Raw genomic sequence first — 12,754 nt, 5'->3', positions numbered from 1 at the left:
TGTGTTTTTGCATTTTCTTCTCTGTATAGTTGATGCTGTGTGATAATTTACTTACAGACTCAAACAAAAGCCTTTAAGGTTTATTTAAATAGTGCTGAGGTACTCCCATTGAGCAAAGTTGTGTTCTGAAATCTAGGCTACTATTGAAGTGTTGTGGGTGGATGGGGGTTCAAAAGGTCAAGTAGGACCTCGTCTCGCTTGCCAAACTCATGGCGTTCCCCATAGACACGGCAGCTGTGGGAAGAGACTAAGTAGGGCTATGATTGGTGGTCTCCCCAAATACTGGTGTGTATCAATAGAAAATATGAATCTTTAGCATCTATATTATTGGAGGATATACTGGCTTTAGATTTTCAACATCCTCCTACACACCAAGCAAACATGATAATACTTGTAATGTTATTTGAGAAACGATCTCTATAGTGCTAAGCCCAGTTTATTTCCTTACTTTACATGAAAGCAGAAAAGGGGAACTTAATTTGATTGATTTCTTCATTACCTGCGTGCCTGTTAATTTCATTGCCACTCACAGCCCAAGACAGCAATGACATTTTATCCACAAAACGCTTTTTCTCCACCTTGAAATGTTAACGCTGGCCCTTAGAATAAATCACAACACCTTATACAGTGAATTGTTCAGCTTAAAACAGAAGTGTCAGCACATTAAAGAAAAACACAGCAATCTAAAAATGATGTAACCATTCCTTATTGTCAGATACACTGAACAGGAACAGTCTGACATTCCTACACTCAACAAACACTTTATACACATTGTAATCACTAGAAAGTAAAAAGAAACAGCATCTGACTAGTTCCCAAACACACTAACAAATGTTGATGTCAAGGGCAGGGCACTCACATAGGCACCTAGGACAAACTTCTTAGGAGCTCGGACAAACTTTGAGAAAATAGTTTACTAAGTTATCTGCTCTAATCCTCAATGTTGTTTAAACGGTCTTACATGGTCATCACAATGTTATTGATCCTAACATCAATAGCCCAGGGCTCTCCAACCCTGTTCCTGAAGAGCTACCGTCCTGTAGGTTTTCACTCCAACCCTAATCTAGCACTCCTGATTCTAATAAATAGCTGGTTGATAAGTTGAACCAGGTACAACTGGGTTGGAGCAAAAACCTACAGGAGGGTAGCTCTACAGGAACAGGGTTTGAGACCCCTGCAATAGCCTGTGTGTGATCGATGTAAACACAACAGGAACATGCAGATAATACAATCCTGAGGAAACATGATCAATGTGGTCACCAAGGGCATACAGTGCCTTCCGAAAATATTCACACCCTTTGATTTTTTTCACATTTTGTTGTGACAGCCTGAATATAAAATGGATTACAATGAGATTTGGTGTTACTGATCTACACATAATACCCCATAATGTGAAAGTGTATTTTTTTATTGTTGACATTTTTACAAATTCATTTAAAATGAAAAGCTGAGATGTCTTGAGTATTCAACCCCTTTGTTATGGCAAGCCTAAATAAGTTCAGGAGTAAAAATGTGCTTATCAAATCACATAATAAAGTTGCATGGACTTACTCTTTTGCAATAATGATGTTTATCATGATTTTTGAATGACTACCCCATCTCTGTACCCCACACATACAATTATCTGTAAAGTCCCTCAATCGAGTAGTGACTTTCAAGCACAGATTCAACACACAAAGACCGGGAGGTTTTACAATGCCTCACAAAGAAGGCTACCGTTTGGTAGATCGGCAAAAAAAAGCAGACACTTGAATATCCCTTTGTGCATGGTGAAGTTATTAATTAGGCTTTGGATGATGTATCAATACACACAGTCAATACAAATATGCAGGCGTCCTTCCTAACACAGTTGCCAGAGAGGAATGAAACCGCTCAGGGATTTCACCTTGAGGCCAATGGTGATTTTAAAAAGTTACAGAGTTTAATGGCAGTGATAGGACAAAACTGAGGATGGATCAACAACATTGTAGTTACTTCAAAATACTATCATAAATGACAGAGTGAAATGAAGGAAACCTATATAGAATAAAATATATTCCAAAACATGCATCGTGTTGGCAACAATGCACTAAAGTAATACTGCAAAAATATTATTTTTATCCTGAATACAAATTGTTCTGTTTGAGACTAATCCAACACAACACATCACTGGGTACCACTCTCCATATTTTCAAGAATGGTGGTGGCTTCATCATGTTAGGGGTATGCTTGTCATCGGCAAGGACTGGGGAGTTCTTCAGGATAAAAATAAACGTAATGGAGCTAAGCACAGGCAAAATCCTAAAGGAAAACCTACTTCGGTCTACTTTCCAACAGACAAAGGGAGACAAATTCACCTTTAAGCAAGACAATAACCCTAAAACACAAGACCAAATCTACACTAGAGTTGCTTACCAAGACGACACTGAATGTTCTTGAGTGGCCTAGTTACAGTTTTGACTTAAATTTAAAAGAAGAATTGAAAATAGCTGTCTATCAATGATCAACAACCAAGAGCGTAAATCATTTCTAAAATAATAATGGGCAAATATTGCACAATCCAGGTGTGCAAAGCTCTTAGAGACTTAACCAAAAAGACTCATAGCTGTAATTGCTGGAGAAGGTGTTTCTAACAAGATACACTACATGACCAAAGAAAGAACACCTGCTTGTCGAACATCTCATTCCAAAATCATGAGCATTCATATGGAGTTGGTCCCGCCTTTGCTGCTATAATAGCCTCCACGCTTCTGGGAAGGCTTTCCACAAGATGTTGGAACATTGCTGCGGGGACTTGCTTACATTCAGTCACAAGAGCATTAGTAAGGTCGGGCACTGATTTTAGGCGATTAGGCCTGGCTCACAGTCGGCGTTCCAATTCATCCCAAAGGTGTTCGATGGGGTTGAGGTCAGTGCTCTGTGCAGGCCAGTCAAGTTCTTCCACACCAATCCCAACAAACCATTTCTGTATGGACCTCGCTTTGTGCACGGGGGCATTGTCATGCTGAAACAGGAAAGGGCCTTCCCCAAACTGTTGCCACAAAGTTGGAAGCACAGATTTGTCTAGAATGTCATTGTATGCTGTAGCGTTAATATCTCCCTTCACTGAAACTCAGGGCCTAGCCCGAACCATGAAAAACAGCCTCAGACCATTATTCATCCTACACCAAACTTTACAGTTGACACTATGCATTGGGGCAGGTATCTTTCTCCTGGCATCCACAAAACCCAGATTCATTCGTCGGACTGCCAGATGGTGAAGCGTGATTCATCACTCCAGGGAACGCGTTTCCACTGCTCAATAGTCCAATGGTGGTGAGCTTTACACCACTCCAGCCGACACTTGGCATTGCGCATGGTGATCTTAGGCTTGTGTGCGGCTGCTCGGCCAAGGAAACCAGTGGTGGAAAAAGTACCCAATTGTCATAATTGAGTAACAGTAAAGATAACTTAATAGAAAATGACTCAAGTAAAAGTGAAAGTTACCCAGTAAAATACTACTTGAGTAAATGTGTAAAAGTATTTGGTTTTAAATATACTTTAGTATCAAAAGTAAATGCAATTGCTAAAATATCCCCGAGCCGACTATGTGAAAAATCTGTCGATGTGCCCTTGAGCAAGGTACTTAACCCTAATTGCTCCTGTATGTCGCTCTGGATAAGAGCGTCTACTAAATGACTAAAATGTCAAATGTAAATGTATCAAAAGTAAAAGTATAAATCATTTCAAATTCTTTACAGTAAGCAAACCAGACGGCACAATTTTCTTGCTTTTTTAATTTACGGATAGCCAGGGGAATGCTCCAACACTCAGACATCATTTACAAACGAAGCATTTGTGTTTCGTGAGTCCACCAGATAAGAGGTAGTAGGGATGACCAGGGATGTTCTCTTGATTAGTGCGTGAATTGGACCCTTTTCCTGTCCTGCTAAGCATTCAAAATGTAAGAGTACTTTTGAGTGTCAGGGAAAATGTATGGAGTAAAAAGTGCATAATTTTCTTTAGGAATGTAGTGAAGTAAAAGTAAAAGTTCTTAAAAATATCAATATTAAAGTACTTAAGTACTTTACACCACTGATGGAAAGCCATTTCATGAAGCTCCCGAAGAACAGTTCTTGTGCTGACGTTGCTTCCAGATGCAGTTTGGAACTTGGTAGTGAGTGTTGCAACCGAGGACAGACGATTTTTACGCGCTGCGCGCTTCAGCACTCGCCGGTCCTGTTCTGTGAGCTTGTGTGGCCTAACAATTCGCAGCTGAGCCGTTGTTGCTCCTAGATGTTTTCACTTCACAATAACAGCACTTACAGTTGACCGGCGCAGCTCTAGCAGGGCAGACATTTGACGAACTGACTTGTTGGAAAGGTGGCATCCTATGACGGTGCCACGTTGAAAGTCACTGAGCTCTTCTGTAAGGCCATTCTACTGCCATTGTTTGACTATGGAGATTGCATGGCTGTGTGCTTGATTTTATACAACTGTCAGCAACGGGTGTGGCTGAAATAGCCGAATCCACTAATTTGAAGGGGTCTCCACATACTTTTGTATATGCACTACCAGTCAAAGGTTTGGACACACCTACTCATTCAAGGGTTTTTCTTTATTTTTACTATTTTCTAAATTGTAGAATAATAGTGAAGACATCAAAACTATAAAATAACACATATGGAATCATGTAGTAACCAAAAAAGTGTTAAACAAATCAAAATATATTTTATATATTTGAGATTCTTCAAATAGCCACCCTTTACCTTGATGACAGCTTTGCACACTCTTGGCATTCTCTCAACCAGCTTCATGAGGTAGTCACCTGGAATGCATTTCAATTAACAACAGGTGTGCCTTGTTAAAAGTTAATTTGTGGAATGTATTTCCTTCTTGATGTGTTTCAGCCAATCAGTTGTGATGTGACAAGGTAGGGGGGGTATACAGAAGATAGCCCTATTTGGTAAAAGACCAAGTCCATTTTATGGCAAGAACAGCTAAAATAAGCAAAGAGAAATGACAGTCCATCATTACTTTAATATAGAAAATGTCAAGAACTTTGAAAGTTTCTTCAAGTGCAGTCACAAAAACCATCAAGCGCGATGATGAAACTGGCTCTCATAAGGACCGCCACAGGAATAGAAGACCCAGAGTTACCTCTGCTGCAGAGGATAAGTTAATTAGAGTTACCAGCCTCAGAAATTGCAGCCCAAATAAATGCTTCACAGAGTTCAAGTCACAAACACATCTCAACATCAACTGTTCAGAGGGGACTGTGTGAATCAGGCCTTCATGGTCGAATTACTGCAAAGAAACCACTACTAAAGGACACCAATAAGAAGAAGAGACCTGCTTGGGCCAGGAAACACGAGCAATGGACATTCGACCGGTGGAAATTTGTCCTTTGGTCTGGAGTCCAAATTGGAGATTTTTGGTTCCAACCGCCGTGACTTTGTGAGATGCGGGGTTGGTGAACGGATGATCTCTGCATGTATAGTTCCAACCGTAAAGCATGGAGGAGGAGGTGTTATGGTGTGGGGGTGCTTTGCTGGTGACACTGTCTGTGATTTATTTAGAATTCAAGGCACATTTAACAAGCATGGCTACCACAGCATTCTGCAGCGATACACCATCCCATCTGGTTTGGGCTTAGTGGGACTATCATTTGTTTTTCAACAGGACAATGACCCAACACACCTCCAGGCTGTGTAAGGGCTATTTTACCAAGAAAGAGAGTGATATAATTCTGCATCAGATGACCTGGCCTCCACAATCCCCCGGCCTCAACCCAATTGAGATGGTTTGGGATGAGTCGGACGGCAGAGTGAAGGAAAAGCCGCCAACAAGTGCTCAGCATATGTGGGAACTCCTTCAAGACTGTTGGAAAAGCATTCCAGGTGAAGCTGGTTGAGAGAATGCCAAGACTGTGCAAAGCTGTCATCAAGGCAAAAGGTGGCTATTTGTTTAACACTTTTTTTGGTTACTAATGATTCCATATGTGTTATTTCATAGTTTTGATGTCTTTACTATTATTCTATTGTAAAATAGTACAAATAGTACAAAATAAAGAAAAACCCTTGAATGAGTAGGTGTGTCCAAACTTTTGACTGGTCCTGTATATATATATATATATATATATATATATATATATATATATATATATATATACACACTACCGTTGAAAAGTTTGGGGTCACTAAGAAATGTCCTTGTTTTCGAAAGAAAAGCAATTTTTTTGTCCATTAAAATAACATGAAATTGATCAGAAATACAGTGTAGACATTGTTAATGTTGTAAATGGCTATTTTAGCTGGAAACTGCTGATTTTTAATGGAATATCTACGTAGGCGTACAGAGGCCCATTATCAGCAACCATCAGCCCTGTGTTCCAATGGCATGTTGTGTTTACTAATCCAAGTTTATCATTTGAAAAGGCTAATTGATCATTAGAAAACCCTTTTGCAATTATGTTAGCACAGCTGAAAACTGTTGTGCTGATTAAAGAAGCAATACAACTGGCCTTCTTGAGACTAGTTGAGTATCTGGAGCATCCCCAATTGTGGGTTTGATTACAGAATCAAAATGGCCAGAAACAAAGAACTTCCTTCTGAAACTCGTCAGTCTATTCTTGTTCTGAGAAATGAAGGCTATTCCATGTGATAAATTGCCAAGAAACTGAAGATCTCGTACAACGCTGTGTTCTACTCCCTTCACAGAACAGCGCAAACTGGCTATCTCAGACTGGCCAATAAAAAGAAAAGATTAAGATAGGCAAAAGAACACAGACACTGGACAGAGGAAGATTGGGAAAATGTGATATGGACAGACAAATCAAAGTTTGATGTGTTCGGATCACAAAGAATAAAATTTGTGAGACGCAGACCAAATAAAAAGATGCTGGAGGAGTGCTTGATGCCATCTGTCAAGCATGGTGGAGGCAATGTGATGGTCTAGGGGTGCTTTGGTGGTGGTAAAATGGGAGATTTGTACAGGGTAAAAGGGATCTTGAAGAAGGAAGGCTATCACACCATTTTGCAACACCATGCCATACCCTGTGGGCGGCGTTTGATTGGAGCCAATTTCCTCCTACAACAGGACAATGACCCAAAGCACAGCTCCAAACTATGCAAGAACTATTTAGGGAAGAAGCAGTCAGCTGGTATTCTGTCTATAATGGAGTGGCCAGCACAGTCACTGGATCTCAACCCTATTGAGCTGTTGTGGGAGCAGCTTGACCGTATGGTACGTAAGAAGTGCCCATCAAGCCAATCCAACTTGTGGGATGTCCTTCAGGAAGCATTGGGTGAAATCTCTTCAGATTACCTCAGCAAATTGACAACTAGAATGCCAAAGGTCTGCAAGGCTGTAATTGCTGCAAATGGAGGATTCTTTGACGAAAGCAACGTTTGAAGGACACAATTATTATTTCTATTAAAAATCATTATTTCTAACCTTGTCAATGACTACACTTCCTATGCATTTTGCTATATTTCCTATTCAAACTCATTTCATGTATGTTTTCATGGAAAACAAGGACATTTCTAAGTGACCCCAAACTTTTGAACGGTAGTGTATATATATATATATACTGAACGAAAATATAAATGCAACATGTAAAGTGTTGGTCCCATGTTTCATGAGCTGAAATAAAAGATCCCAGAAATGTTCAATACGCACAAAAAGCTTAAGTAACTCACATTTTGTGCACAAATTTGTTTATATACCTGTTAGTGAGCATTTCTCCTTTGCTAAGATAATCCATCCACCTGACATGTGTGGGATATCAAGAAGCTGATTAAACAGCATGATCATTACACAGGTGCACCTTGTGCTGGGGAAAATAAAAGGCCACTCTAAAATTTGCATTTTTGTCACACCACACAATGCCACAGATGTCTCAAGTTTTGAGGGAGTGTGCAATTGGCATGCTGACTGCAGGAATGTCCACCAGAGCCGTTGCCAGATAATTTAATGTTAATTTCTCTACGATAAGCCGCCTCCAACGTTGTTTTAGAGAATTTGGCAGTACGTCCAACTGGACTCACAACCGCAGACCACGTGTAACCACGCAAGCCCAGGACCTCCACATCTGCCTTCGTCCCCTGAAGGATCATCTGAGACCAGCCACCCAGACAGCTGATAAACTGAGGTGTATTTCTATCTGTAATACGTTTTGTAACAAAAACGTATTCTGATTGCCTCAGCCTGGCTCCCAAGTGGGTGGACCTATGCACTCCCAGGCCCACCCATGGCTGCGCCCCTGCCCATCCATAGATTAGGGCCTAATGAATGTATTTAAATTGACTGATTGCCTTATATGAACTGTAACTCAGTAAAATCATTTAAATGTTTGTATGTTGCGTTTATATTTTTGTTCAGTATAGTAAAAAGTTAAGTATTTGGTCCCATATTCGTAGCACGCAATGACCACATCAAGCTTGTGACTACAAATTTGTTGGATGCATTTGCTGTTTGTTTTGGTTGTGTTTCAGATTATTTTGTGCCCAATAGAAATTCAAGGTAAATAATGTATTGTGTCATTTTGTAGTCACTTTTATTGTAAATAAGAATATAATATTTTTCTAAACACTTCTACATTCATTTGAATGCTACCATGATTACAGATAATCCTGAATGAATTGTGAAAAATGAATCGTGAGATAATTATAGACATACAAATAACATTCCCTCCCAAAAAATGATAACCTCCCCTGTTATTGTAATGGTGAGAGGTTAGAATGTCTTGGAAGTATGATATTTGTGAGTCTGTAACTTTCTTACTCACTTTCTCACACACGGAGAGAGAGAGAGAGAGAGAGAGAGAGAGAGAGAGAGAGAGAGAGAGAGAGACAACCCGACGACAACCAGACCTAGACCCAACCCGGACCCGTTATCTAGACCAGACCCAATTGGATCAGAGGACAAAAATTATGTTCATCAGCCAAGTGGCTCTTCTGGTTAACGAATAGGTCTTTATATGTTGGCTAGACCTTCTGTAATGCCTCAGGGGCACAATATCCCACTTCTGACATCTTTGTAACACATTTTATGGGTAGCTCAACCAGGTCTCAAACCTTTTGAACTTGTGTCTGTCAGTCCACCGCCTTAGGCAAAACACCAAGAGATCATACCTCTTGAAGAGGTCGCTGATGTTGCACTAAGTATACTACAATACAAGTTTATGTATCGTAGGAGATATCTATGTGTGGATGTGTGTGTGTGTGTTTCTTTTAGAATGCTTGTTGGCGGATGGGGATCAATATAGCCTACAAAGGTCACTTTATTTGGATTCTAAACAATAAAAATACCACTACATTTTCTCCCAAGGCATGGATGTTTTAATTCTCCAAATAGGCCCCTTTAACATAATTAAATACAAGTTCACTCACAACACCTACTACTAACTCCACAATCTGAAATACTGCCCTGGAGACTTGAAGGTTGTGGTCGTAAAACAAAGCTTAAGCGACAGCCAAGTACAGATAGAAAAGCGCTCTAAAAGGTGATCAATCTGATCAGCGCTCTAACACCTGTCATCCCTCACGTCTACGACAATAGACCGGGACTGAACATCAGTCCATCAGTCATTCTGTCTGTTTGGCATTTTAAACTCAAACACTACGGAAAAATCACGCAAATATACTCGTCTTCCATTGAGTGAGCAATTATCTTACAATTAATGGCCAGACGATTGTAAATATAGCACTCAAGGTCACACAACCCAGTGATTCATGAGAGCATGACTATTTAAAGTCATCATCCAGGACAACTCTCACCCCACATAATGAACATGATGAGATCACACAAGTTCACTCCTGTAAATTCCTAAGCAATAGTGTTCTCAAGTGTCACTAAAAATCACTCCTTGCAATCATTACAATATAGGGAAAAAGTCGCTCCAACAATTGCCCCTTCTTTGTTTCTCCAATAGTTTAATATCGCAAAGCAGTCCCTATTGAACAGCTCTGATATACAGCTAGAATTAAAACAACTTGACAAGGTGAGACACGTACGAGCCTAGTAACGTACGACGGGTAAATCTCGACAGATGGATTTCGCCCGTTACCTGGCGATAAAATGTCAAGTCAATAACGCATTACTCACCTTAAATATTTCGAAGAAATAACCTATATGCAGTGTTTACAATAACGCATTACTCACCTTAAATATTTCGAAGAAATAACCTATATCCAGTGTTTACAATGTAAAAACAATTCTAACACACCAGAATGGGGAAACAACATCCGCGCGGTGCCAATTTCGACCTAGTCCGTACCCAGTGTATGAGCGCGGAAGGATGAGAGAGACAGAATCACGTGCGGTTTTGGCTGACAATTGCAGGGTGGCGAGCATGTGAGTGCATAGTGACGCAAGAGTGTACATGATCACATTGCCAAGTTATCACCATGCTAATAATATTAATCTAATAACCCTGGCGTTTAACATAGGAAACCTGTGCTTAATTTGGGGAAGAAAGTTAAATGAACGCCCCATGGTCCAAGGTGTATTTTGTATTTATTTATCTGGAGTAAGGATGAATGTATTTCTCCAAGTCCCCCCTCTAAAATTATTGGAAATAGAACGGTCAAGATATATGTTGGTATTGGTCTGACGCATATGTTGCGTCACTTACTACCATGCTTTTCCGATTGATAAAATTCATGGCAATTGCTCAATTCATAACAAATAGCATTGTCAGCAACTATGGAGACATATGCAATAAAACAAAGAAAATTGATAACGAGAGACATGGATTAACTGTAGGCTAAATAATTATGACCAGTTTAAAATTACTGTAGCCTAGGCCATAATACATTTTGATATTACTCTATTCTACGATATGATCTATGTTATGATATATAATCCCTTTTCGATGCTATGGGAAAAATCCCAGACATCACATGCTCCATTTATTCGAAGAGTGGTGGTCAATGTTTATTGAGACGTCGAGATACAGGCGACACTTCTCTGTGGCTCCAGCGAACTGATGCACAAGGGACCATAAATCACGCGCCGTCAAGCAGACTATTCTTTAATACCACCGGGGTAGAGGAGGTAGATAGTGCCATAGGGCCGTTTTTCATTCTGACCCAATATATTATTTTGTCCTTCCGTTTCCACATGACTGCATATTAGATCATCTTTATTATTTCGTCAGCAATGCCTCTTTATCACAGTTATTTCATCTACTGGCTATCCTAACAATATCTTACTTTCTAATCTAAATTAAATTGATTTCATGTTTGTACAAGTGAGCTACAGATCCACTCATTGTATGCAGAGAAACACAACCTTTGTAGAAAGTACAATATAGCCTATGGCTGTGCAGGATACCTAGAGGCAGGGGCACAACTTTCACTGGGGACAGGGACATGTCCCCCCCACATTCTGAAATTACATTTTTGTCCCCCCCAGTTTTATAATTGGAATGTGATACAAAACGAGAAATCGGTGTGCTTTAGGACCATGCTTGGAGTGTTTATCCAACTGAATAAAAAAATAACATAATAATAATTATTATGTCCCCCCCACTTCTAAAACCAAAGTTGTGCCCCTGCCTAGAGGCACATGCAGTCTGGTGGCATGGGTTTTGGACTCCAGTGCAATGTGGTAGTAGGTATTCAGTGTACATTTTATTTCAATATCTGGCCTGGCTCCATGACGCACCTTCCCAGAGATGGCTTCTGTCATCACTTGCCACAACAACCTCAAGATCATACCACAGACAGTGGCTGTGGCCGAAATATGGCTTGCCTACTACTTACTTAAACTGCCTACTGTGTACAAATCGTATTACATACTATTTAGAACGTACTGTTTAGTACAAACGTATTCATTAAGCAACGGATATCAGCATACTACTCATCCATACTGAGCTGTCATTATTACATACTATTTAGAACGTACTGTTTAGTACAAACGTATTCATTAAGCAACGGATATCAGCATACTACTCATCCATACTGAGCTGTCATCGAATGCGCAATCGTGCTTGTTCCCTGCCATTCTTACATTTTTGTAGAGCGTGTCCCCTATTCTGATTATCATCTGTTGTCGAACACACGTGTGTGTGAAAATACGATTATCTTCCTCAATAGTGTGCAGCGAATTCTATTAGATGAAATGCGGAAATTTTTATGACATCTGGGCATTTAAAGTATACTAGATTTTCAATATTTCACATACTATAAAACTTTTTCCTTATACTCAAACGGCCTACTATTTAGGACGCAAGTATAGGTATTCGGGTATAGCTGTCTCTCTTCTGCACCCTGTCACTCTTCTGCAACTCATTCCTCTTAAAGCCCCCATGCAGTCGTTTTTATTTTATTTTAAAATCATCACTGTATGTCTAATAAATCACTGCGTGTGTTTATTTTATTAAAATAACTCAAAAAATATGTTTTTATCATTTATTTCCCTGAGCCTCCTTTTGCCATTGAAATGCTGTCTGAACATATGAGATTGTTGATACAAATGTTAATATATTTACATACACAGTCTTGATTGCCGGATAGGGTCTTCTAGAGCAGGGGTATTCAACTCTTACCCTACCAGGTCAGGAGCCTGCTGGTTTTACTGTTCTACCTGATAATTAATTTCACTCACCTGGTGTCCCAGGTATAAATCAGTCCCTGATTAGAGGGGATCAATGAAAAAAATGGTGGAACTGGTTTTGAGGTCCAGAGTTGAGTTTAAGGGGTCTAGAGTGTAGACTCTAGAGCCTACCCCTCTTACCCCTACAAAGTAGGAAGATAGAGTACCAGTCAAAAGTTTGGACACACCTACTCAT

The 12,754-nt window shown here is 39.9% G+C and overlaps 1 protein-coding gene across 1 annotated transcript in view; it reads right to left on the bottom strand.

Annotated features, from left to right (window-relative positions):
• LOC121575283 (sodium-dependent neutral amino acid transporter SLC6A17-like) overlaps nucleotides 1-10,235 on the bottom strand; it is a 28,281-nt gene extending 18,046 nt beyond the window's left edge. Inside the window, exon 1 of the mRNA XM_041888270.2 lies at nucleotides 10,123-10,235. The gene's annotated coding sequence lies outside the window, so the exon portion shown is untranslated. The remainder of the gene's footprint in view (nucleotides 1-10,122) is intronic.
• Between the last annotated feature and the right edge of the window lie 2,519 nt (nucleotides 10,236-12,754).

This window comes from Coregonus clupeaformis, chromosome 10, assembly GCF_020615455.1.
Source record: "Coregonus clupeaformis isolate EN_2021a chromosome 10, ASM2061545v1, whole genome shotgun sequence".
NCBI classification, from domain to species: domain Eukaryota; kingdom Metazoa; phylum Chordata; class Actinopteri; order Salmoniformes; family Salmonidae; genus Coregonus; species Coregonus clupeaformis.
This window is presented reverse-complemented; position numbering and strand designations above follow the sequence as displayed.